This window comes from Heterodontus francisci, chromosome 17, assembly GCF_036365525.1.
Source record: "Heterodontus francisci isolate sHetFra1 chromosome 17, sHetFra1.hap1, whole genome shotgun sequence".
Lineage (NCBI taxonomy): Eukaryota > Metazoa > Chordata > Chondrichthyes > Heterodontiformes > Heterodontidae > Heterodontus > Heterodontus francisci.
Window position 1 is genome coordinate 81,011,065 of NC_090387.1, and position 24,108 is coordinate 81,035,172.

Genomic DNA, 24,108 nt, shown 5'->3' on the forward strand with positions numbered 1-24,108 from the left:
GGGTGAAGGTGCTAAACTGGGGGAAGGCTAATTATAACAATATTTGGCAGGAACTGAAGAATTTAGATTGGGGGCGGCTGTTTGAGGGTAAATCAACATCTGACATGTGGGAGTCTTTCAAACGTCAGTTGATTAGAATCCAGGACCAGCATGTTCCTGTGAAGAAGAAGGATAAGTTTGGCAAGTTTCGGGAACCTTGGGTAACACGGGAAATTGTGAGCCTCGTCAAAAAGAAAAAGTAAGCATTCATAAGGGCTGGAAGGCTAGGAACAGATGAATCCCTTGAGGAATATAAAGACAGTAGGAAGAAACTTAAGCAAGGAGTCAGGAGGGCGAAAAGGGGTCATGAAAAGTCATTGACAAACATGATTAAGGAAAATCCCAAGGCTTTTTATACGTATATAAAGAGCAAGAGAGTAACTAAGGAAAGGGTTGGACCACTCAAGGACAGAGAAGGGAATCTATGTGTGGAGCCAGAGGAAATGGGTGAGGTACTAACTGAGTACTTTGCATCAGTATTCACCAAAGAGAAGGACTTGGTGGATGATGAGCCTAGGGAAGGGAGTGCAGATAGTCTCAGTCATCTCATTATCAAAAAGGAGGAGGTGTTGGGTGTCTTGCAAAGCATTAAGGTAGATAAGTCCCCAGGGCCTGATGGGATCTACCCCAGAATACTGAGGGAGGCAAGGGAAGAAATTGCTGGGGCCTTGACAGAAATCTTTGCATCCTCATTGGCTAGAGGTGAGATCCCAGAGGACTGGAGAATAGCCAATGTTGTTCCTTTGTTTAAGAAGGGTCGCAAGGATAATCCAGGAAATTATAGGCCGGTGAGCCTTACGTCAGTGGTAGGGAAATTATTAGAGAGGATTCTTTGGGACAGGATTTACTCCCATTTGGAAGCAAACGAACTTATTAGTGAGAGGCAGCATGGTTTTGTGAAGGGGAGGTCGTGTCTCACTAACTTGATTGAATTTTTTGAGGAAGTGATGAAGATGATTGATGAAGGAAGGGCAGTGAATGTTGTCTATATGGACTTCAGTAAAGCCTTTGACAAGGTCCCTCATGGCAGACTGGTACAAAAGGTGAAGTCACATGGGATCAGAGGTGAGCTGGCAAGATGGATACAGAACTGGCTCAGTCATAGAAGACAGAGGGTAACAGTGGAAGGGTGTTTTTCTGAATGGAGGGATGTGACTAGTGGTGTTCCGCAGGGATCAGTGCTGGGACCTTTGCTGTTTGTCGTATATATAAATGATTTGGAGGAAAATGTAGCTGGTCTGATTAGTAAGTTTGCAGACGACACAAAGGTTGGTGGAGTTGTGGATAGTGATGAGGATTGTCAGAGGATACAGCAGGTTATGGATCGGTTGGAGACTTGGGCAGAGAAATGGCAGATGGAGTTTAATCCGGACAAATGTGAGGTAATGCATTTTGGAAGGTCTAATGCAGGTGGGAAGTATACAGTAAATGGCAGAACCCTTCGGACTATTGACAGGCTGAGAGATCTGGGCGTACACGTCCACAGGTCACTGAAAGTGGCAACGCAGGTGGATAAGGTAGTCAAGAAGGCATACGGCATGCTTGCCTTCATCGGTCGGGGCATAGAGTATAAAAATTGGCAAATCATGCTGCAGCTGTACAGAACTTTAGTTCGGCCACACTTAGAATATTGCGTGCAATTCTAGTCGTCACACTACCAGAAGGACGTGAAGGCTTTGGAGAGGGTACAGAAGAGGTTTACCAGAATGTTGCCTGGTCTGGAGGGCATTAGCTATGAGGAGAGGTTGGAAAAACTCGGATTATTTTCACTGGAACGACAGAGGTGGAGGGGCGACATGATAGAGGTTTACAAAGTTATGAACGGCATGGACAGAGTGGATAGTCTGAAGCTTTTTCCCAGGGTGGAAGAGTCAGTTACTTGGGGACATAGGTTTAAGGTGAGAGGGGCAAAGTTTAGAGGGGATGTGCGAGGCAAGTTCTTTACACAGAGGGTGGTGAGTGCCTGGAACTTGCTGCCGGGGGAGGTGGTGGAAGCAGGTACGATAGCGACGTTTAAGAGGCATCTTGACAAATACATGAATAGGATGGGAATAGAGGGATATGGTCCCCGGAAGTGCAGAAGGTTTTAGTTTAGGCAGGCATCAAGATCGGCGCAGGCTTGGAGGGCCGAATGGCCTGTTCCTGTGCTGTACTGTTCTTTGTTCTAATTTTCCAGTTCACTTTAGCCAGCTCTGCTTTCATGCCCTTATTTAAGCTTAAAGTACCAGTCTTGGACTCACTGTTCTCTCCCTCAAACTGAATGTAAAATTCAATCATATTATGATTGCTGCTACTTAGGGGCGCCTTAATTATGAGGTCATTAATTAATCCTATCTCATTGCACAATACCAGGCCTAGTATAGCCTGCTCTCTGGTTGTTTCCAGAATGTATTGTTCCAAGAAATTATCCCAAAAACATTCTATATACTCCTCATCGAGGCTACCTCTGCCCATCTGATTTTCCCAGTCTATATGTAGATTAAAATCCCCCATAATTATCGCTGTACCTTTCTGAAAAGCTGCCACTATGTCTTCCTTTATACCCCGTCCTACAGTGTGGTTAATGTTAGGTGGCCTGTACATCACTCCCACAAGTGACTTCTTGCCTTTATGATTTCTCATCTCTACCCAAACCGCTTCTACATCCTGTCTCCTGAACTTAGGTCATCCCTCTCTATTGCGCTGAAACCATCATTAATTAACCGAGCTACCCCTCCACCTTTTCCTAGCTTCCTGTCCTTCCTAAATGCCATGTACCCTTCAATATTCAGGTCCCAATCTATGTTAGCCTGCAACCATGTCTCTATAATGGCTATCGGATCATATTTATTTCTATTTTCCCTCTCAGTTCATTTGTTTTGTTTCAAATGTTATGTGCATTCAGATACAGAGCCTTTACCTTTATTCTTTTATTATGTTAGTAACCTCTAGCCTTATGTGTTGATTTACTCATAAATTTGTACGCTCTATTCATTCCTGTCACAATCTGTTTCTCATTTCCCATATTAATACCTTTCACTTTTGCCTTGTCTCTACTCCTTGATTTACCATGTCTTCCCAAATTGATCCTTTGCCCCCACTATTCAGTTTAAAACCCTCTCTACTTCCCTAGTAATGTGGCTCGCTAGAACACCGGCCCCGGCATGGTTCAGGTGTAAACTGTCCCAATGGTACAGCCACCACTTTCCCCAGTACTGGTGCCAGTGCCCCACGAACCGGACCCCACTTCTACCACACCAGTCTTTGAGCCACGCATTAATTTCTCTAATCTTATTTGCCCTCTGCCAGTTTGCACGTGGCTCAGGTAATAATCCAGAGGTTATTACCTTTGAGGTTCTGCCTCTTAATTTGGCGCCTAGTTCCTCATACTGACTATGCAGAACCTCTTTCCTTGTCCTGCCTATGTCATTGGTACCTACATGGACCACGACAACTGGATCCTCCCCCTCCCACTGTAAGTTCCTCTCCAACCCTGAGCAGATGTCTCGAACCCTGGCAACGCAGCCTACTGGACTCTCACTAATTGCTGCAGAGAACGGTGTCCACCCCCCTAATTATACTGTCCCCTACTATCACTACATTCCTTTTTTCTCCCTCCACTTGAATGCCTTCCTGTACCATGGTGCCATGGTCAGGTTGCTCATCCATCCTGCAGCCCCCACTCTCATCCAAACAAGCTGAATGAACCTCAAATCTGTTGGACAATCGCAAAGGCGGAGGCTCCTGCACTCCTGCCCTCTGGGTCCCCTTACCTGCCTCAGCTGCAGCCACACTCTCCTGTCCCTGACCATTGACCAAATCAGAATACCATATCCTCTGGGTGTGACCGCCTCCTGGTACAAAGTGTCCAGATAACTTACCCTCCCCCCCCCACCCATCCCCCTGATGTGTCACCCATTGATCAGTCAGCTGCTGTTGGTGGGTCGGGAATATGTACCAGACTTCAATGGATTCCCTGTAGTTCAGCCTCAAAGTTTATTTGATTTTCTTGACTGGGTGACCTTTCATCGTGACCCAATCCATATTGACAGAATGCCAGCACCTCTGCGGGATACATTGGCAGGCTGAAGCCAGTTCGTACTATAAAATAAAAGTGTCTGGAAGCTTTCAAGACTCAGGGAGGATTTGTATTAAAATGCATTGCAATGCTTAGTTTCACACACTATCAATTCATCGCAAAGCCAACCACAAGAAAGCAAGAATATGACTTGAAGCTGAAAAACCAAAAAATAAACAATGAACAAAAGCAAAATGGAAAACATCATTTTTGAACTGTCTAGGTAAAACGCCTTTCTGGGAGTTGAGTGATAATATTGCAGATGATGTTATGACCGAGGTTGGAGGAATGCACTGTCTTTTTCTAGTTCCACTTCTCCACTGGTCACAACATATATTTAAATGTTTAACCCAGTTACCTATGCAGCTGATTTTATCCTTTATATTAGTTTCAAAATAAAAAAATACACCAACCAGGTTTCTTTAATAAACAACAAAATTATTAATTTATTATAAACCAAGACTTATTCAATAAAGATGAAAATCTTATTAACACACAGTTTGAAATATGAAAGTATAAATATACACCCTTCTAAAATAACCTAATACACACACCGGTTGAAGGAAAAAAATAAAGAAAAATGAAAAACAATCTGGCTCTGCAGAGATCAACTTTAAAAAAATATTTTGGCCAAGTTATTGTCAATTCTTGAAAAAAAGGATAAGATTTAGAGATACAGCACTGAAACAGGCCCTTTGGCCCACCGAGTCTGTGCCGACCATCAACCACCCATTTATACTAATCCTACACTAATCCCATATTCCCACCACATCCCCACCTGTCCCTATATATTTCCCTACCACCTACCTATACTAGGGGCAATTTATAATGGCCAATTTACCTATCAACCTGCAAGTCTTTTGGCTTGTGGAGGTAAACCGGAGCACCCGGAGGAAACCCACGCAGATACAGGGAGAACTTGCAAACTCCACACAGGCAGTACCCAGAATTGAACCCGGGTCGCTGGAGCTGTGAGGCTGCGGTGCTAACCACTGCGCCACTGTGCCGCCAAAGATATGGAATGTTTCAGATGGCCTTCAGTCTGGCATTTGGTTCCATGGAGACAGCTGTCACTGGGATCTTTCTGGAGCAGTTCTGTCAGGAGCCTTCGAGGTGTAGTCTTGCAGGCTTTTCAGGAGATTTACTGCATCAGTGGTTTCAGCTATCACACTGGATTCTCAGATTTTCCAAAGCAGGTGGAAAATGATGAGCTTCTCTCTTAGCAGGCTACACACCAACTGAACATTCAAACAGTCCAAGCCAAATCAAAAAGCCAAAACTCCTGACAACCATAAACCTAGACATGTGACTTCTCTGTGAACAACTCCAATAGCCAGTAAAGCTCCTAATGTTTATTTGAGCACTTCATCGTCTCTTCCAATAAGTGTTTTTAAAAAAAATCCAAACTGTCCTTCCAATAACCCTTTAAAAAAAGACTGCAGGCATCTCCTCGGTCTTTCAAAAGAACCTGTTTTCACAATCTTTTCAGCACGAGTCCTCAAAAAATATTAATAATGGAAGCACGTTCATGACAATGAAGACACTTATTGGACTTATCAGTGGGTTTAAGTCATTGTTACAAGGTATTTCCAGCACTGAGACAGGCCATTTAGCCCAACAGGTCCATGCCACTGTTTATGCTCCACATAAAGCCACCTCCCAGCCTACTTCATCTCACCAGCATATCCTTCCATTCCTTTCTCCTTCATGTACTTATCTAGCCTCCTGTGAAATGCATTTATGCCTCAAATACTCCTTGTAGAAGCAAGCTCTTTTTCTAACCACTCTCTGGGTGAGACATTTCTCCTGAATTCTCTATTGGATTTATTAATGACTATCTTATCCTTATGGCCGCTATTTCTGGTCTCACCCGCAAGTAGAAACATCATCTTGTTACAACCAAGTGAGAAAGAGGTCCAGGATTCCCTTTCAGCCTTCACCTGGTCTTACTGTAACAGGATTTAATTATTAAACACACCATGTTTTTAGCTCCCCCTTGGTGAATCCTTGTTCACCGCTTTCCAATTATAAGGCAAAGAAACCAGCACAAACAGGCTTTCATCGGCTTAAAGAAGAAAAGCTGAAATTTATGAAACTTAAACTGCAACTCTAATTCGGTTAACACCTACAGATAGATGGCGTGCCCATGGTAGCACGCACACACGATACACACATGCAAATAGAGACAGAAAGAAAACAGAAGAAGTAAAGTGGAAAGATTTAAGGCAATATCTGAAGAGTTGTTTTTATGGTTCTTCAAGCTCACTGTAGAGTTCTTGCTTGTAGGTAGATCTTGCTTTTCGTTGGGGCCCAGTATTCTTCTTAAACCTGATCACTGTAGGAGACTTTTCTCTCTTGGGGTTCATGTGTCTTCAGTGGATTCAAAGGTTTGTGAGAAAGAGATGGGAGCAGACAGGAGAGATCTTCTCAGTCCAGGAGCAAACAGACTTTCTCCCAAACTGTTTGTACAAATTCAAAAAACTCAAGTTGCCCAGCAGGTTAGTTATGTGACTGGCTGGTTTGACCATGTCCGTTTGTGTATTCGGCCATCTAAGCAGTCGACCTAGAATGCAAGCTCCCCCACCTTCAACGTCTGGTGATCAAATGTCCATTGTGGATTGAATGTGTCAGGGAATGACTGCTTTGTCCTTTCAAACACTGTCTATAAATATGCAAATGTCTTTTCCAGCCACGGCTGATCTGTCTAAGAAGTCCTTTCTTCACTCCAGTAACAGTTTAAAATCAATGTTCATGACAAAATTAATGTGCCTCATTCTTGGCAGGTGGGGGCCTAGCATGACATACTCTATATCTACCCTCTCAAACGCTTTCATAATCTTCAAGACCTCTATCGGGTCTGCCTTCAGTCTTCTCTTTTCCAGAGAAAAGAAACTCAGCCTTTTTAATCTATTCTGATAGGTATAATCTTTTAGTTATAGTATCATTCTAGTAAATCTTTTTTGCACATTCTTCTATGCCTCTATATCCTTTTTATAAATATGGAGGCCAGAACTGTTCACATTACTCCAAATGTTGTCTAACCATGGTTCGATGCAAGTTTAACATAGCTTCTCAGCGTTTCAATTCTATCCCTCTAGAAATGAATCACAGTGCTTTCTTTTCTTATTGTATGGCCTTATTAGCCTATGTCGCTACTTTTAATCATCAGATCATACAGTTCCTCTACCCCATTTAGACACTTAGGGCCTGATTTTAACTCTGGGCCAGTGGATGAGTTTTATGTGAATTAAAATCTTGCCCTTATTTTCCACAGAGTATGTGGCCTCCTTATTCTTCCCACCAAACTTCATCATCTCACATAGATCTATATTGAAGTTAATTTGCCAACTACACACCCATTCTGCTCGTTTATTAATGTTTTCCTGTATTTTTTCTAAGTCCTCTTCTGTATTAACTACGCTGCAATTTAGTGTCATTGACAAATTTTGAAATTGTATTTCTGATTCCTGAGTCCAAATTGTTTATGTCAATGGTAAACAATTGTTGGCCCAGCACTGATCCTTGTGGAACACCACTTCCCATCTTTTGCCAATCTGAGTAATTACTTTTAACCCCTACTCTCTGTTTTCTGTTTTGTCACCAATTTTCTATCCATTCTTCTACTTGTCCCCTGACTCCACATGTTCTGATCTTAGTAATGAATCCACCATCCAAGGCTTTTTTGGAAATCCAAATATATTACATCTACTACATTACCCTTATCTACCCTTTCTGTTACTTCTACAAATAATTCAATAATTCAAACATGACCTTACTTTTTGAAATCTGTGCTGACTACTCTTTATATTTTCAGTTTCAAGATGTTTTTCTCTTGTATCTTTGCATAAAGATTCCATTATCTTTCCGACCACCAACGTTAAGCTAACTGGTCTATAGTTTCCTGAACTTCTTCAATGCCCATTTTTATGTCCATGAATCACATTAGCTGTCTGCCAGTCCTCTGGCACTATTCTCTTTTCTGATGAGTTTATATATGTGTGTGTAATGGTGCCGCTGCTATCTCTTCCCTAACATATTTTAATATATGCATATGCAATCCATCTGGACCAGAGGTTTTATCCTCTCCAAGTTTGATTAGTTTATCAATGATCTCCCCCTTTCTATCTTAAATGTCGTTGCATCTTTTTTGATCTCTTCATCTAATGTCATGTCCACCATGTTGATCTCCTTAGTAAATATTTAGGCAAAGTAATTATTTAATATTTCTGCCATTTCGCCATCATTGCTTGTGAGTTTATTATGTGTTCCCCTTAGTGGCCTTAACCCTCTCCTGACCTGTCTCAGGTCATTTATGCATCTGTAGAATACTTTGTTATTTTTATATTCCTTGGTAATCTATTTTGTGTTTGCGCTTTGCTTTCCTAATTGTTTCTTTAACTTCTTTCCTGACCTTTTTGCGTTCACTTTTATTATCCTCTCCTTTGTTGTGTATGTACTTAGTCTATGCCTCTTTCTTTAGTTTAAATGCTGCCTTATTTTTCTTTATTTGTCCATGGTATGTCATTATTGGTTAGTTTCTTCATGCTTTTTAGTGGGATATATTTCTTCTAGACCCAAATGATCTTAATTTTAAATACATCATACTGCTGTTCTATTTATATGTTGGTCAGTGAATTATTCCAGTATTTTGCTGATGATTGAGAGTAGGCTGATGGGGCGGTAATTGGCCAGGTTGGACTTGGCCTACATTTTGTGTACAGGACAAACCTGGGCAAATTTCCACATTGAGGGTAGATGCCAGTGTTGTAGGTGTACTGGAACAGCTTGGCTAAGGACACGGCAAGTTCTGGAGCACAGGTCTTCAGTACTATTGCCGGAATATTGTCAGGGCCCATAGCCTTTGCAGTATCCAGTGCCTTCAGTCGTTTCTTGATATCATGCGGAGTGAATCGAATTGGCTGAAGTCTAGCATCTGTGATGCTGGGGACTTCAGGAGGAGGCCAAGATGGATCATCAACACGGCACTTCTGGCTGAAGATTGTTGCAAATGTTTCAGCATTATCTTTCGCACTGATATGCTGAGCTCCCCCATCATTGAAGATGGGTATATTTGTGGAGCCACCTCCTCCAGTTAGTTGTTTAATTGTCCACCACCATTCACGTCTGGATGTGGCAGGACTGCAGAGCTTAGATCTGATCCGTTGGTTTTGGGATCGCTTAGCTCTGTCTATCGAATGCTGCTTACGGAGTTTTCATGCAGATAGTCCTGTGTTGTGGCTTCGCCAGGTTGACATCTCATTTTGAGGTGCTCCTGGCATGCCCTCCTGCACTCTTCATTGAACCAGGGTTGGTCTCCTGGCTTGATGGTAATGGTAGAGTCGGGGATATGCTGGGCCATGAGGTTACAGATTGTGGTCGAGTACAATTCTGCTGCTGCTGATGGCCCACAGCGCCTCATGGATGCCCAGTTTTGCATTGCTAGATCCGTTCGAAATCTATCCCATTTAGCATGGTGGTAGTGCCACACAACACGATGGACGGAATCCTCGATGTGAAGGCAGGACTTCGTCTCCACAAGGACTGTGTGGTGGTCACTCCTACCAATACTGTCATGGACAGATGCATCTGCAGCAGGCAGCTTGGTGAGGACGAGGTCAAGTATGTTTTCCCCTCTTGTTGGTTTCCCCACCACCTGCCACATACCCAGTCTAGCAGATATGTCCTTTAGGACTCGGTCAGCAGTGATGCTACCAAGCCACTCTTGGTGATGGACATTGAAGTCCCCCACCCAGAGTACATTCTGTGCCCTTGCCACCCTCAATGCTTCCTCCAAGTACTGTTCAACATGGAGGAGTACTGACTCATCAGCTGAGGGAGGGCGGTAGGTGGTAATCAGCAGGAGGTTTACTTGCCCATGTTTGACCTGATGCCAAGAGACGTCATGGGGTCCAGAGTCGATGTTGAGGACTCCCTTGGCAACTTCCTCCCTACTATATACCACTGTGCCACCACCTCTGCTCTGCCGGTGGGACAGGACATACCCAGGGTTGGTGATGGCAGAGTCTGGGACATTATCTGTCAGGTATGATTCCGTGCGTTTGACTATGTCAGGCTGTTGCTTGACTAGTCTGTGGGACAGCTCTCCCGACTTTGGCACAAGCCCCCAGATGTTAGTAAGGAGGACTTTGCAGGGTCGATAGGGCTGGGTTTGCCGTTGTCGTTTCCGGTGCCTAGGTCGATGCCGGGTGGTCCGTCCAGTTTCATTCCTTTTTATTGACTTCATATCGGTTAGATACAACTGAGTGGCTGTGCTAGGCCATTTCAGAGGGCATGTAAGAGTTAACCACATTGCTGTGGGTCTGGTGTTACATGTAGGCCAGACCAGGTAATGACAGCAGATTTCCTTCCCTAAAGGATATTCGAGAACCAGACGGGTTTTTACAACAATCAGCAATGGTTTCATGGCCATGATTAGACGAGTTTTTTAATTCCAGGTTTATTAATCGAATTCAAATTCCACCTTCTGCTGTGGTGGGATTTGAACCCATGTCCCCAAAGCAATACCCTGGGCCTCTGGGTTACTAGTCCAGTGACAATACCACTACGCCACCGCCTCCCCTTTTAATAAAAGCTAGCATAGATTTAAAGTAATTGGTCGGTGGATTAGAGGGGAGTTGAGTAATTTTTTCACTCAGAGGCTGGTGGGGGTCTGGAACTCATTGTTTGAAAGGGCATCAGAGGCAAAAATGCATTTAAAATATACTTGGATATGCCCTTGAAGTGCTGTAACCTGCAGGGCTACGGACCAAGAGCTCGAAAGTAGGATTATGCTGGATTGCTCTTCTTTGGCTGGTTAAGACACGATGGGCTGAATAGCCTCCTTCTGCGCCATAAAGGGCTGAAATTTACCATGGGTGTCGGGAACCTGGCATCGGAACTATAGGCAGGTCCTAGGCCCATGCATTTTGGCAGAATGGCCAGTCGACACAACTTAATTTGGGTGGCCTCCTAATTGACAATTAAGGACGGTGAAGGGGGTGGGGTGGGGGGGGGGGGGGGCGGTGGACACAGAGGTGGGAGATCCATTGAGAGGGCCCACAGGACTGGCTGGCAAGCAGCCCCACTGGGAGAGGTGGGCACTGCTGTGCCAGAAGGTGAGCAACAGGGAGCATCAAAACAGAGGTGCTCTCGAAAGGCCACAGAAGGTTCCATAATAAAGAAGGGCCAGAGCTGTGAGGGCCATCAGTGGGGTGGGTCAGGGGGGTGGGTATGGAGAGCTCCTCCGCAAGAATGATTTTGGCAACGCCTGTGGACATTTCAGCCTTGAGGCTCCAACATAGGGGCATAGAGAGCAGGCTGCGAAGGCCCTCTGACCTCCCATTGGGTGACACATGTGACGCTGGGGAAGTTTCATCTGTGTGGGAAAATGGCCCTTAAGTGGCGTCTTCGTTGCCTGAATTGGCTGCCCGCCTCTGTGGAGCAGGTTGCCGATTCCCCTGTGACACTTGCCTGGAGGCAGAACAGCATCAGGAAGCCGTCTCGATGGGATTCCCTCTACTTTCCTAACTCTCTGCCTCTATGGGACTGGGAAAATTCAGCCCAAAGGTTGCATGTTTCTATGCCTCCTGTCGGCACAGTCAGGTGCAGACACCAAAAAGGAAATTTGGGTACAGTACTGCTCAGGAGCAAAGGACTGTCACCCCTTCTTCCTCTACATTGCACTTTTTTAGGTGCTATTCAGGAGCAGGGGAGAAAAAAACATTCCCTTTTATCTGCAACCAGGAGGGGAAAGATATATTGGCAAGATTTGTTTTGTCTAAGGAAAGGTTTTCATCCTCTTCCAAAATATGTTAGGAACCAGAGTCTCACACTTCACAAAATGAGACACATCTCTCCCCACGCAACACTCATTTATCCTGGGCCTGCACCCAACAATATAAATTGGGGATGTTTACACCACTTACATAACGTTGTCCATTTAAAGTGACAGCCTGCAGATTGAGTGGCCTGATTACATGCTTCACATGAATATCCAGTACTGACAAATTGATTGAGAAAGTGTTTTAACACTAACTGGTTGAGGGAGGGTTTCCAGGAAATGCAATAGTTGGCCAACTACCAAATGTTAATGAGTTTGAATCACTCTGCTGCCTTGGGGAAAGGGGAAAAGAGCAGTGCTGGTTGTCTTGACATCGAGCAACATTAAGGTAGAGGAAGTGCTGTGCATCAAACTGAAATATTTGGAAGATTAAAATAAAAAGAGAATGTTTTTTTCCTTTTGAGCAAGTTTAGTGACAAATCGACTGTTTTTGATGTTCTTACTTGGCAACATTGACGTTTATGTTGCAGTATTTGTGTCACAGTTAGACAACAATTTTAACCCTGCAGTTCACTCCTCACATTCCTAAAGGAGCTGACTCCTTCTGGGAGTGGTTCAATAGGTACTGGGTGCCCTTGGAGTTGACTCTGCTTTGGGAATAGTTCTATGGGTGCTGGGTGCCCTTGGAGCTTACTCCTGCTGGGAATATTTCTATGGGCGCTGGACGCTCTCAGAGCTGACTCCTGCTGGGAATGGTTCTATGGGTGCTGGGCGCCCTTAGAGCTGCCTCCTGCTGGGAATGGTTCTATGGGTGCTGGGTGCCCTCAGAGCTGCCTCCTGCTGGGAATGGTTCTTTGGGTTCTGGGAGCCCGAGGAGCTGACTCACGCTGGGAATGTTTCTATGGGTGCTGGGGGCCCGAGGAGCTGCCTCACGCTGGGATTGGTTGTACAGGTGCTGGCTGCCCTCAGAACTGGTAAAAAGTGTAACCCCGATGACAGTCTCCCTCTGTAGCCGGTCCCTACACACTGTATCATACAGTAAATCAACGGTGGTGGAAGCGGAGACAATCAGTGATTTGAAAAGGAAATTGGATGGGCACTGGAAGGAAATAAACTTACAGGGATTGAGCAGGGGAGTGGGACTGAACAGATTGCTCCATGGAGAGCCGGCATGGACTCGATGGGCCGAATGGCCTCCTCTGTGCCATAAATGACTCTATGGTAATTAAGTGGCTTCTTTTATTTTTTTAAACTTTTATTAACATTGTACTTAGGAGAGAGTATCAATTAACATATTTTTTAGAAAAATATTTAAGATGTTGAAATATGTCTCTCTTGTTTTTCAATATTATTGGCATTTAAGTCACAGCATTGTGGCTCTTTAGATATTGCGTTTTTGACTACCTTTTTAAAAATGGCTCCTCTTGTTATTAAGATTGCCGAACTCTGCCTTAAGCGAATGATATTGCCCTCCTCAGTCAGAAGACTGGGTGATCAAGGCCCACTCCAAGAATCAAAGCATAATCTAGGCTTGACTTTTTTAAAATTTGTATTGAGGATGTGGGCTGTCAAGGCTGTGTTGATTGTCTTTTTCAGTGTTGCGATGATGGTGCTAAGACACTTTGGAGGGCAATCAGAATTGAGCACATTAGAATGGACCAAAGTCACTTGTAGGCCAGACTAGGTAGGGATGGTACGTTCCCTTTAGTGAACTTGTTAGATTTTTGCAACAATCTGGCAGCTTTCATGCTGCAATATCATTTTCTGGTGTAATTCATTTCAACATAGGCAAGATTTGCACTCAATCTCCAGGGTTTCTAGCCCACTACCAGAACCATTGCATTACCCTACCATACACAGTACAGCCCTGAGAGAATGCTGCATTGTTGGACACGCTTGGCTGAATTTTACCAGCCCCCCCCCCCCCCGACATCGGCGGTCATGGCGGTGGGGGGGGGGGGGTGGCCGGAAAATGCCTTTTAGTCAACAGTTCTGCATATTCTGGTGAATGGGCATCGCTCGCGTGCTGTCCCATTCCCAACTGATCTAAGCTGGCAGAATAGAGGTTGCAGTGCTCAGAGCCTGTGAAGGTAAGTCTTACGAGATGGGTCTCAACTCTGCATACGTGTGTAGGGAGATGGGAGGGGGGGATGGTATTACTGGGGGCACAACTCTGCAGGCATCAAGGGAGCAACTGCGTACCCTCCCTCCGTAAAGGGGGGCACTCTGCGTCTTTGAATATTTCTGTGAGTGAAGGAGCAATGGCACTCTGGGAGCCCTGTGTGTGGGGAGGGTGTCACAAATGGTGGGCGTTTAAAGGTAATCTGGCTGGTGGGCCAATCAATGCAGCTGCTACAATCTGAATGTGGTTGTGCTGTGCTACTCTTAACGGAAGTTAAAACGGGCAATGCCATGACACGCCACATAGTTGATGCATGAAAGCACCTGATGTGCCAGTTAACATCAATCTCTGCCCTGTTAGGTGTCTTTGAAGAAGAGAAGGAACCGTGTCTAATTACAACTTGGAGTTGGGGATGGTGCACTCTATATTCATTGATCCACTCGACGTGAGGAGCCATATGCACCGTAGGCAAAAACAAGAGGCAGGAGCAGCCCATGCAGAAGCCCCAAGGCAGACTGGGCACTATAGAACGCCGTGCATCTACAGGTTCCGCATGACATACCTGCAGATGTCTGAGTGCTAGTGTCAGAGGTGACTGCAGATGTCAAGAGAGACGATGACACATCTCTGTGCCCTGCTCAACGATGAACTGCAACTGATGGGCTTCGGCGGACATCCTATGCCTGTGGCCCTCAAAGTGAAAGCGACTGTTAACTTCTACGCCTCTGCATCATTTCAGGGGCCCAACAGCAACCTATGTGGGGTGACACAGTTCTGCAGTGCACCACTACATCAGCGAGGTCACCAATGCCCTGTCCTGGAGGGCCGGTGACTATGTCCGCTTCAGGACAGACCCTGAGAGCCAGGCCCAGAGGGCCATCGGTTTTGGTTCCATCACGGGATTCCCACAGGTGCAAGGGTCCTGCCGGGCGACCAGCTGCATACATAAAAGGAAAAGCCTTCCACTCGCTCAACGTGCAGCTAGTCTGTGATCACCGTAAGCGCTTTATGCAAATCTGTGCCTGCTTTCCAGGCAGCTGCCATGACACTTCATCCTGCGCCAGTCCCAAGTACCCTTGCTGTTCACTGAACTGGCTCAGATCAAGGGGTGCCTTCTTGGAGACAAGGGAGAGAAAACCCCACCAGTGATGTAGACAAGCGATACAACGCCAGCTGCAAAAGTCACCATTGAGCAGGCGATTGCCATGCTGTAAATGCACTTCTGCTGCCTGGATAGATGAGGTGGTGCCCTGCAGTACAAACCGGAAAGGGCAGCTCATATCATTGCTGTTTGCTGTGCTCTGCCCAACTACACACGCTATGCGGCGGGGGAGACTTGCAGGATGAGGAGAGACGTGAGCACGACTCATCCTCGGACGATGAGGTCGCTGAGGATTTACAGCAGGAAAGGCGCATGGGAGGACAGAGAGCATCCAGGCGCCGCATGCGAGGTGAGCAGCGAGCAAGAGATGCACGGCAATGTCTTATTGATCAACGGTTCTCTACACCATAACGACCAGCGTGTGCTCTGCAAGCCACACAGCACTCTCGTTCACCGATTGTGAAGTACCCCGCATCTGCAATTTCTTTATTTCCTCCATTACTGGCAGCAGCAGACTGAGCCATTGTCCATGTTACTGCATCCGTGGAGACGCACATGAGTAATACTGGCATGGCAATAATGTTATGCCATATATTGGCAGTTCTGAGAGGTCACTGGTGTAATGGGGGGAGACATGATCGGTACATGCTGGCACACGTCATTCAAAACAACACACGTTAGTGAAAAAGATTTTGTGAATCAACTTTTTACAGTGTTATGTCACCCATGCATCATCCCCTTTTGCGTCATGGTGTTTTTTTTTTAGATGCTTTCGGTTGCTCCTTTGCGGTTCCACCTCTGCACTAGCAGCCTGCCTGGAGGAAGGCTGCTGATCAGATTGCCCTTTGGCTGTGGGTAACTTTGGTGGTCATCCTCTGTGCATATGAGGCCTGGAGGGCCACAGCTGGCTGGGGGAATACTGTGTCTGTGCAGAACTCTCCTCAGACGTCGTGGCTGCTGGAGCTCGACACACTGGCAGAGGGGCGGAGGGGCCGATGTCCACATTGGAATCACCTTGAGGGGCGACACCAGGTATGGCGCGCAGGCTTGCCTCCTCCATCTCAGGGCTCGTTTGAAGCCCTCTGCTATCTCGGGAAGGACCAGGGGCAGAGACAGTTTCTATGTCCCTGGTCCCTCGCTCATCTTGCCACTGATTAATGGATCTGACAGCCTCGGCGAGGGATTGGAGGTCAGCATGGTGTAACGGAATCTGGCTCACCAGGAGGGCCCCCGGCATCTCCATGGATGATGCCATGTGCTCAGATGCCTGGGATATGGCAGCTTTCATGGTCTGAATGGACTCCCCCATCGGCTGCTCAAGGCTGCGCATGGCCAGTGGTATCTCCACCAGATGTTGTCATGACTGCTGCTGCAGCTCCAGCAAGCCCTGTGCTATCAACAACAGAGGGTCATCAGTAGCCTGGGGCTCAGAATGGGCCTGGCCATCCACAGCCCTCCGACTATCTAGGGCGTCGGCTTTCTCAGCCTCAGTCAGCTGCTTGGGCGCCTGTGCAGTGCTCTCACCAGCTTGTGACCCAGACTCTAAAGCCGATCAGATTCCCACCGAGGTGACTGTAACTGCGTTGGTGGAAGGTGCAGGAATGCCATGGGACTCTGCATCCTCTGAGGATGTCTCTTCCTCTGAGGTGCAGGAGGTGTCCTGGGCTGGCGGGTTAAATTCAGAGCATTGACCTGCAAGATACAATGTGAAGATCACACTGTTAGTCTTTATGGTGTGCATGTAACGAATATGACCGCATTTCCTCAAACAATAAGATTTTCACAGTGATCATTGTGTATATCAAATGGCTGTATGTTCACCCAGGACCCGGAGCTTTACATCACTGACTGAGTGGTCCACATGTATCACTGCCATTTCCAGGTCCTCCTCCTCAGCCTGTATCAGCATTCGGAGATTTGGCACTCCTCCACCAGTCCCATTTGCCTCCTGAGCATTGTGGGCCCTCTTTGCCTGGGGGAGCAAGTAGGCAGAGATTAAGCATGGCAAGGCAACAAGACAACGCATGTCACAACAGGGGTTCTGGGCCCAAAGGTGGGGAATGCTCGGTGTACACCACTGAGTGAGCCTGTCATGTAGGTGCAATGCCCTGAATAGCAGACAAGGCTGAGCACTTTCATCCATTCTTCTCACGTCATTGCTCCATGCCCAACCTCCCTGTCTTCGGCATGGCAGTGGCACAAATGTTCATTCTGTTCCGGCATTGGACCCAGTCACGCCGGATGGTCCCACGGCTACTAACCTCCTCTGCCACCTCCAGCCAGGCTGCCTTGGTCAGGCGGAAGGACCTCTTCTTACCATCGCTGGAGAAAAGGACCTCCCGCCTTGCCCGCACAGCCTGGAGGAGAGTGAGCATGGAGGCATCGCTGAACCATGGGGCCATACTGGAGCGCCCCTCTGCCACCTTCAGATTTTTGTCTGGTCCTTTAAATGCAACAGTTATTCCACAGTCCAACTGCTCGAACTTCTGGCTGCAAAGTTTTTTTTCAGGTTTTAAAACTAATGCAGGACTAGGGTGGAAATCTAGTTTCTCATATACGACAGATAGACACAGATGTAGATGTTGACTTTGCTTCTGTACCAGTTTATCATAATTATTTAAAATTTCAGTTTTGCAATGCAACTAAAAGAGAAACATATTTTCCTAGTTCTTTGACAAATGCTTATAATTCTAGTGACATGTATTTTCAGATACCATTTCAATGAAAAAATGAATACAGATTCAACGTGCATTGTAGTCTGCAGCTTTTTACATTCAGGAAATGAAAGGCCTATCTTCTGATGGAATTCTATCTCAATTTCACATTATGTGCAAAATTAAGATTATGCACCCAGGTGCAGTAGCCCTACAAGAAAAAGTGTTGAACTTGAGTGGAAGAAGAGGGTCTCAACTGCACAGAACACTGGCTCTGAGCCAAAACAGAGTTACTATTTGCAAGTTGGCCATAAGCAGTTGCTGGGGCCCTTTAAATCGATCCCCAGCACCTGCTCCTCAGCTGACCCAACGCCAATCACGGCGCAGAAAATGCCGCCCCTTCCACATCATTTGGTGGGGTGGTGCTAGTAAAATGCTGCTATCTTTCAAGTGTGTTTTTAAACTGTCTGCCAGTTGAGGTGGGTGAGAAAGAACCTTTGGCACATTTGAAGAGCAGGAAGTTCTCCTGAATGTCCTGGCCAACAGTTCTCCCTCAGCCAACACCACCAAAGAGATTAACCTGCCATTTATCTTACTTGACGTTTGTGGGATATTAACTGCATACACAATAACTTTTGTTTTCACTTCACACTATTATATGTGGAGCACTTTGGGGTATTTCCGAGGGATGTGTTAGAGTGCTGCATAAGTGCTTATTCTAGTCATTACTAATTATGTATACAATTACATGGTGCAGGACCAATTGTGCCGTTTTATTTTTGGACTCGCCCTCACTCCATCCCACAAAATATTCCCTCCTTCAGTGCCAAAAATGAATTTCATTTTATGTAATAGAAATTGTGTGGTAAAATATTTACCAGATTCAAGTAGATAAATAGCGACAGATGCAGATATAGGGCTGACTTTCCCTGGCCCATTGGTGACAGGCTGGGAGCTGGAAGGGCTGACAGAAGTGGTGGGGGAAGGCATTGGGAAAGGAGCTTGACATCTTCCTGCCGCCATACCTTATTGTCAGTGGTGGGAATGTTGGTGGCTTGGTCACCCCCTGGGTAGCCAATTGAGCCACTTAAGTGGCCAATTAAGGGCCACCTTCCACCTCCGCGAGCATTCGACCCACATCAGGAGGGCCTGCTGCCATGTAGGGAGACCACCCAGTGAAACCTGCTGGTCTGCCAGCGAGATCCAAGAAGGAGCCCTCCTTTATGGCCACTACATGGCCCATAGAGGGGTCCCTAGCGGCAATGGCGCTGACCCCAACCCCCTGATTGCCACAGGCTCTGGCTTCCCCTAACCTACCTCAACTCTCTCCAAGGGCGCCCTGCCATTGAGGCATCCTGTCCCTAGAGCTGCAGCCTCAGCAATGGCCACCGCTAGTGGGGGCGCTGCTGAGCTGCCGGCCCTCTGATTGGGCTGGCAATTCTTCAGGACGAGTCGCCATCCTTAATTGGGTAGTGGTCCTGGCAGCAGCCTGTTAATTGGCCTCCACCGGCAATATCCCAGCCCGGGTCCTGCCACCTGCCGAGGCGGGGGTCACCTCCCACCTTTGGAGGACTTGTCAGTTTGTGGCAAAATTTGGTCCATATTGGGGCTGAGACAAATATAGAGCATTAGAGAGATGTTGAGGGATCCAAATTCATAAATATATAACCAAGACCGCCTATTTCCACATCATAACATCATCCGACTTCGATCTTGGCCCAGCTCAACTGATGCTGAGACCCTCATCCATGCCTCTGTTACCTCTAGACTTGATTATTCCAATGCACTCCTGGCTGGTTTCCCACATTCTACTGTCCAGAAACTTGAGGTCATCCAAATTCAGCTGTCCATGTTCTAACTTGCACCAAGTCCCGTTCACCCATCATCCCTATCCTCACTGACCTACATTGGCTCTTGGTTAAGCAATGCCTTGATTTTAAAATTCTTATCCTTGTTTTCAAATCTCTCTGTGGCCCTACAACCCCCCTTCAATTTCTGCACTCTGCAAATTCTGGCCTTTTGAGTATTTCCAATATTAATTGCTCCACCATTGGTGGTTGTGCCTTCAGCTGCCTGGGCCCTAAGCTCTGGAATTCCCTCCCTAAACCTCTCTGTCTCTACCTCACTTTCCTCTTTTCGGTCATTCCCTTCAAACCTGCCTCTTTGACCAAGCCTTTCGTCATCTGGCCCAACAGCTCCTTTTATCAGTGTCACATTTTGTTCCATATCGCTTCTGTAAAGCACCTTGGAATATTTTAATACATCAAAGGTGCTACATAAATGCAACTTGCTGTTGTTTATATTTGGGATAGCCAGACACATCTGTTGAAAGACCTGGATAGATTTTCATTTTCTTCTGACTAACTTCCCTTTGATGTCCCAGCCTAGGGCAGAAATCCAGCTCTCTGGAGTTTTGCATGAACCCCCGGACAGTTTCACAATTTTCACAGAAACAGCAGTGAACGTGATGTACTTGTGCCTACAGATACCATGTGGTTTGCAGGAGTGAGTTAGTGCTGGATTCATTCACATGATGTCATAAAGCATGATGAAGAACATAAAAAATAGGAGAGCAGTAGGCCATTTGACCCCTCGAGCCTGCTCCACCATTCAATAAAATTATGGTTGATCTGATTTTGGCCTCAACTCCACTTTGCTGCCTGTCCCCCATTAGCCTTGACTCCCTTGTAGATCAAAAAGCTCTAATAAATTTGTCAAACATGATTTCCCTTTCATAAATCTATGTTGACTCTGCCTGATTGCATTATGATTTTCTAAATGTCCTGCTACTACTTCCTTAATAATGGATTCTAGCATTTTCCCAATGACAGATGTTAGGCTAACTGACCTTTAGTTTCCTGCTTTCTGCTGGGCCCAAGAATATTTTGGAAATTATTCTGATCCATTAACCTTCCATGGGGCATGGGCCTCGAAGTTGATCACATTTCAAAGGAAATAAATCACAGGTGTGCTGCCTGCACTTCTTGATTCGTTGAAATCATTTGATGCACAGAAAGACTTGCATTTATATAGTGCCTTTCACAATCTCAGGACATCCCAAAGCTCTTTACAGCCAATGAAGTTCTTTTAGAAGTGAGGTCATTGTTGTAATGTAGGAAGCATTTTTTATTGATTTGTTCATGGGATGTGGACATTGCTGGCAAGACCAGGATTTACTGCCCATTCCTTTTTGCCTTTGAGATGGTGGTGGTGAGCCACCTTCTTTAACCACTGCAGTCCACGTGGTGCAGATATACCCACAGTGCTGTTAGGGAGGGAGTTCCAGGATTTTGATCCAGCGACAGTGAAGGAACAGCGATATAGTTCCAAGTCAGGATGGTGTGGGAATTGGAGGGGAACTTACAGGTGGTGGTGTTCCCATGTGTCTGCTGCCCTTGTCCTTCTAGGTGGTAGAAGTCACGGGTTTGGAAGGTGCTGTTGAAGGAGGCTTGACGAGTTGCTACAGTGCTGCCACTGTGCCTTGGTGGTGAAGGGAGTCAATGGGGTGACAATCAAGCTGCTGCTTTGTCCCAGATGGTGTTGAGCTTCTTGAGTTGTTAGAGCTGCACTCATCCAGGCAAGTGGAGAGTATTTCTTCACACTTCTGACTTGTCCCTTATAGATGGTGGACAGATTTTGGGGAATCATGGGGTTAGTTCTGCACAGAATTCCCAGCCTCTGACCAACTCACGCAGCCACAGTATTTATGTGCCTGGTCCAGTTATGTTTCTGGTCAATGGTGACCCCCTAGGATGTTGATGGTGGGGGACTCAGCGATGGTAACCCAATTGAAGGTCATGGGAGGTGTTTAGGCTGTCTCTTGTTGGAGATGGGCATTATCTGGCACTTGTATGGCACGAATGTGATTTGCCACTTATCGGCCTAACCCTGAAAGTTTTTCAGGTCTTGCTGCATGTGAGCACAGACTGCATCATTATCTGAGCAGTTGCAAATGCTGCAATCATCAGCGAACCTCCCCACCTCTGACCTTATGATGAAGCAGCTGAAGATGGTTGGGCCTAGGACACTACGTTGACGCACTCCTGCAGCAATGACCTGGGGCTGAGATGATTGACCTCCAACAACCTCAACCATCTTCCTTTGTGCTAGGTATGACTCCAACCAATGGAGAACTTTCCCCCTGATTCCCATTCACTTCAGTTTTACTAAGGCTCCATTGTTTGGACCAAGTCTGTAATGAGGTCTGGAATTGAGTGATCCTGGCGAACCCAACCGGAGCATGAGTAAGCAGGTTATTGCTGTGTAATTGTCGCTTGATAGCACTGTCGACCACACCTTCTATCACCTTGCTGATGACTTGAGAGTAAACTGATAGGGCAGTAATTGGCTGGATTAAGATTTTTCCTGCTTTTTGTGGACAGAACATACCTGGACAATTTTTTCACTTAGTCAGGTAGATGCCTGTGTTGTAGCTATACCGGAACGGCTTGGCTGGAGGTGTGGCTAGTTCTGAAGAAGAAGTCTTCAGTACTACAGCGGGGATGTTGTCAAGGCCCATAGCCTTTGCAGTATCCAGCACCTTCAGCTGTTTCTTAATATCATATGGAATGAATTGAATTGGCTGAGGACTGGCATCTGTGATGCCGGGGCCCTCAGGAGGAGGCTGACTCATCCACTCGGTACGTCTGTCTGAAAATGGTTGCAAATGCTTTTGCACGCATGCTCAACTCCGCCATCATTGACAGTGGGGATGTTCATGGACCCTTCTCCTGTTAGTGATGGTGAATTTGTGAAAAGCAATGTTCCACAAACAGCAATAAGACAAAATGACAAGATAATCTGTTTTTAGGTGTTGATTGAGGGATAAGTACTAGCCAGGGCACCAGAGAGAACTCCCCTGCTCCTCTGCGAAATAGTGCCATGGATATTTTCTACACAACTGGGAGGGCAGACTGGGCCTCAGTTTAACGTCTCATCCGAAAGACGGCACCTTTGGTGGTGCAACTCTCGCTCAGTACTGCACAGGAGTGTCAACCCAGATTATGGGCTCACGTTTGTGGGTAAATCTGAGAACCCATGGCATTGTGACTCAGAGGTGACTAAAGCAAAGTGAAACCAAAAACACTGCTTACAGTCTCTCTCCAGTGTTAGGACCTCAGTGAGACCGTTAATGTTAAAGACGACATATGAACTCCCCGGACCAAATTAAAGAATTACAACAGTATTTCATGTTTTAAGACTTTTGTTATATCAACTAAACTAAAAATTACCATTAACTAAATAGTACTTTGTAAGTGGCTAATACTCTAAATTATAGAGAAAGGTATTTTCTTCACTTATTAAAACTCTTCAAAACTTCACACCACATTTATACGTTACACATTCCTCCTTGAAGCAAAATCCTTGCAGCTAAAAGTCCCAAACCTCTCCAAGTTGCAATGGGTTGGGTCTTCTCAAAGTCAATGTCTTCTTTCTTCACTTCTTCAGAGTCCTCTAAACCCGGACTTCCGTGAATAAGGCCATCTCTGGTGATCCTGTTGGTCTTTTCCTTCTCCATAAACCTCAACTTTTAAATCAGGCTTGAATTTTCACAGCCTTTCTCTATCAGTTTTCTGAGAGCAGGTATTCCTTCTCTCTCTCCTCTGTGAGGCTGCCAGCACTGGTTGTTGTCTTCCTTACAGCCTCTAGATTTCTCAAAGTCTGTAGAACTTATCCAGAATCAGAAGGTGAACAGCCATTTGTTTTTTCCATATGCAAAGCCCACAAGTCTGGCCACAGCTAAACCGCCTGGGCCTTCTTTTGTTTCCAGGTATTAGCAATTGCAGTTCACATTTACATTTTCAGAGCCATTGGCTCCTTGTTTACAATCTGAAAGTCTGGGAAGGTGAAACCCATTGTTCTTGAATACTCTGCTTTTCAAAAGGGTCTTTGATCTGGGTTCCTTGTCATCCTGGTAACCAAGATTCCTGTCTTGTTTTTAAGCAGAGTTGACTTGAGGTCACATGACTTCTGACTCCTCCTTACACTGCATTAAAAATCACAGTTCCTAAAACATAATTATGTTACAGCGTTCATGACAATAGCATAGATATTCATGACTTTTTGCTATGTGGTCCATGCTTGGGAGTTGTGCTGGATCTGGGTGAGGGTATGGACCTAGTATCCAATAATATATTATCAGAGCAGTAAAGCCAGGTCGATGTGGTGAGCTGCAATGTAACAGGGTGCTGTTGTCTGCTGATGTACTTGGTGCTGTGATGCACTAATTGCGTAATAAAAGCATAACAATGCAAACTGTGAAACTAACTGTAAGAAAGATAGCAGTGTCTTAGAGAACTCAACCCTCCAGGAATCCGGGGTACCTCTCCCAAGCAGTACCTGCAGCAGCCTAAC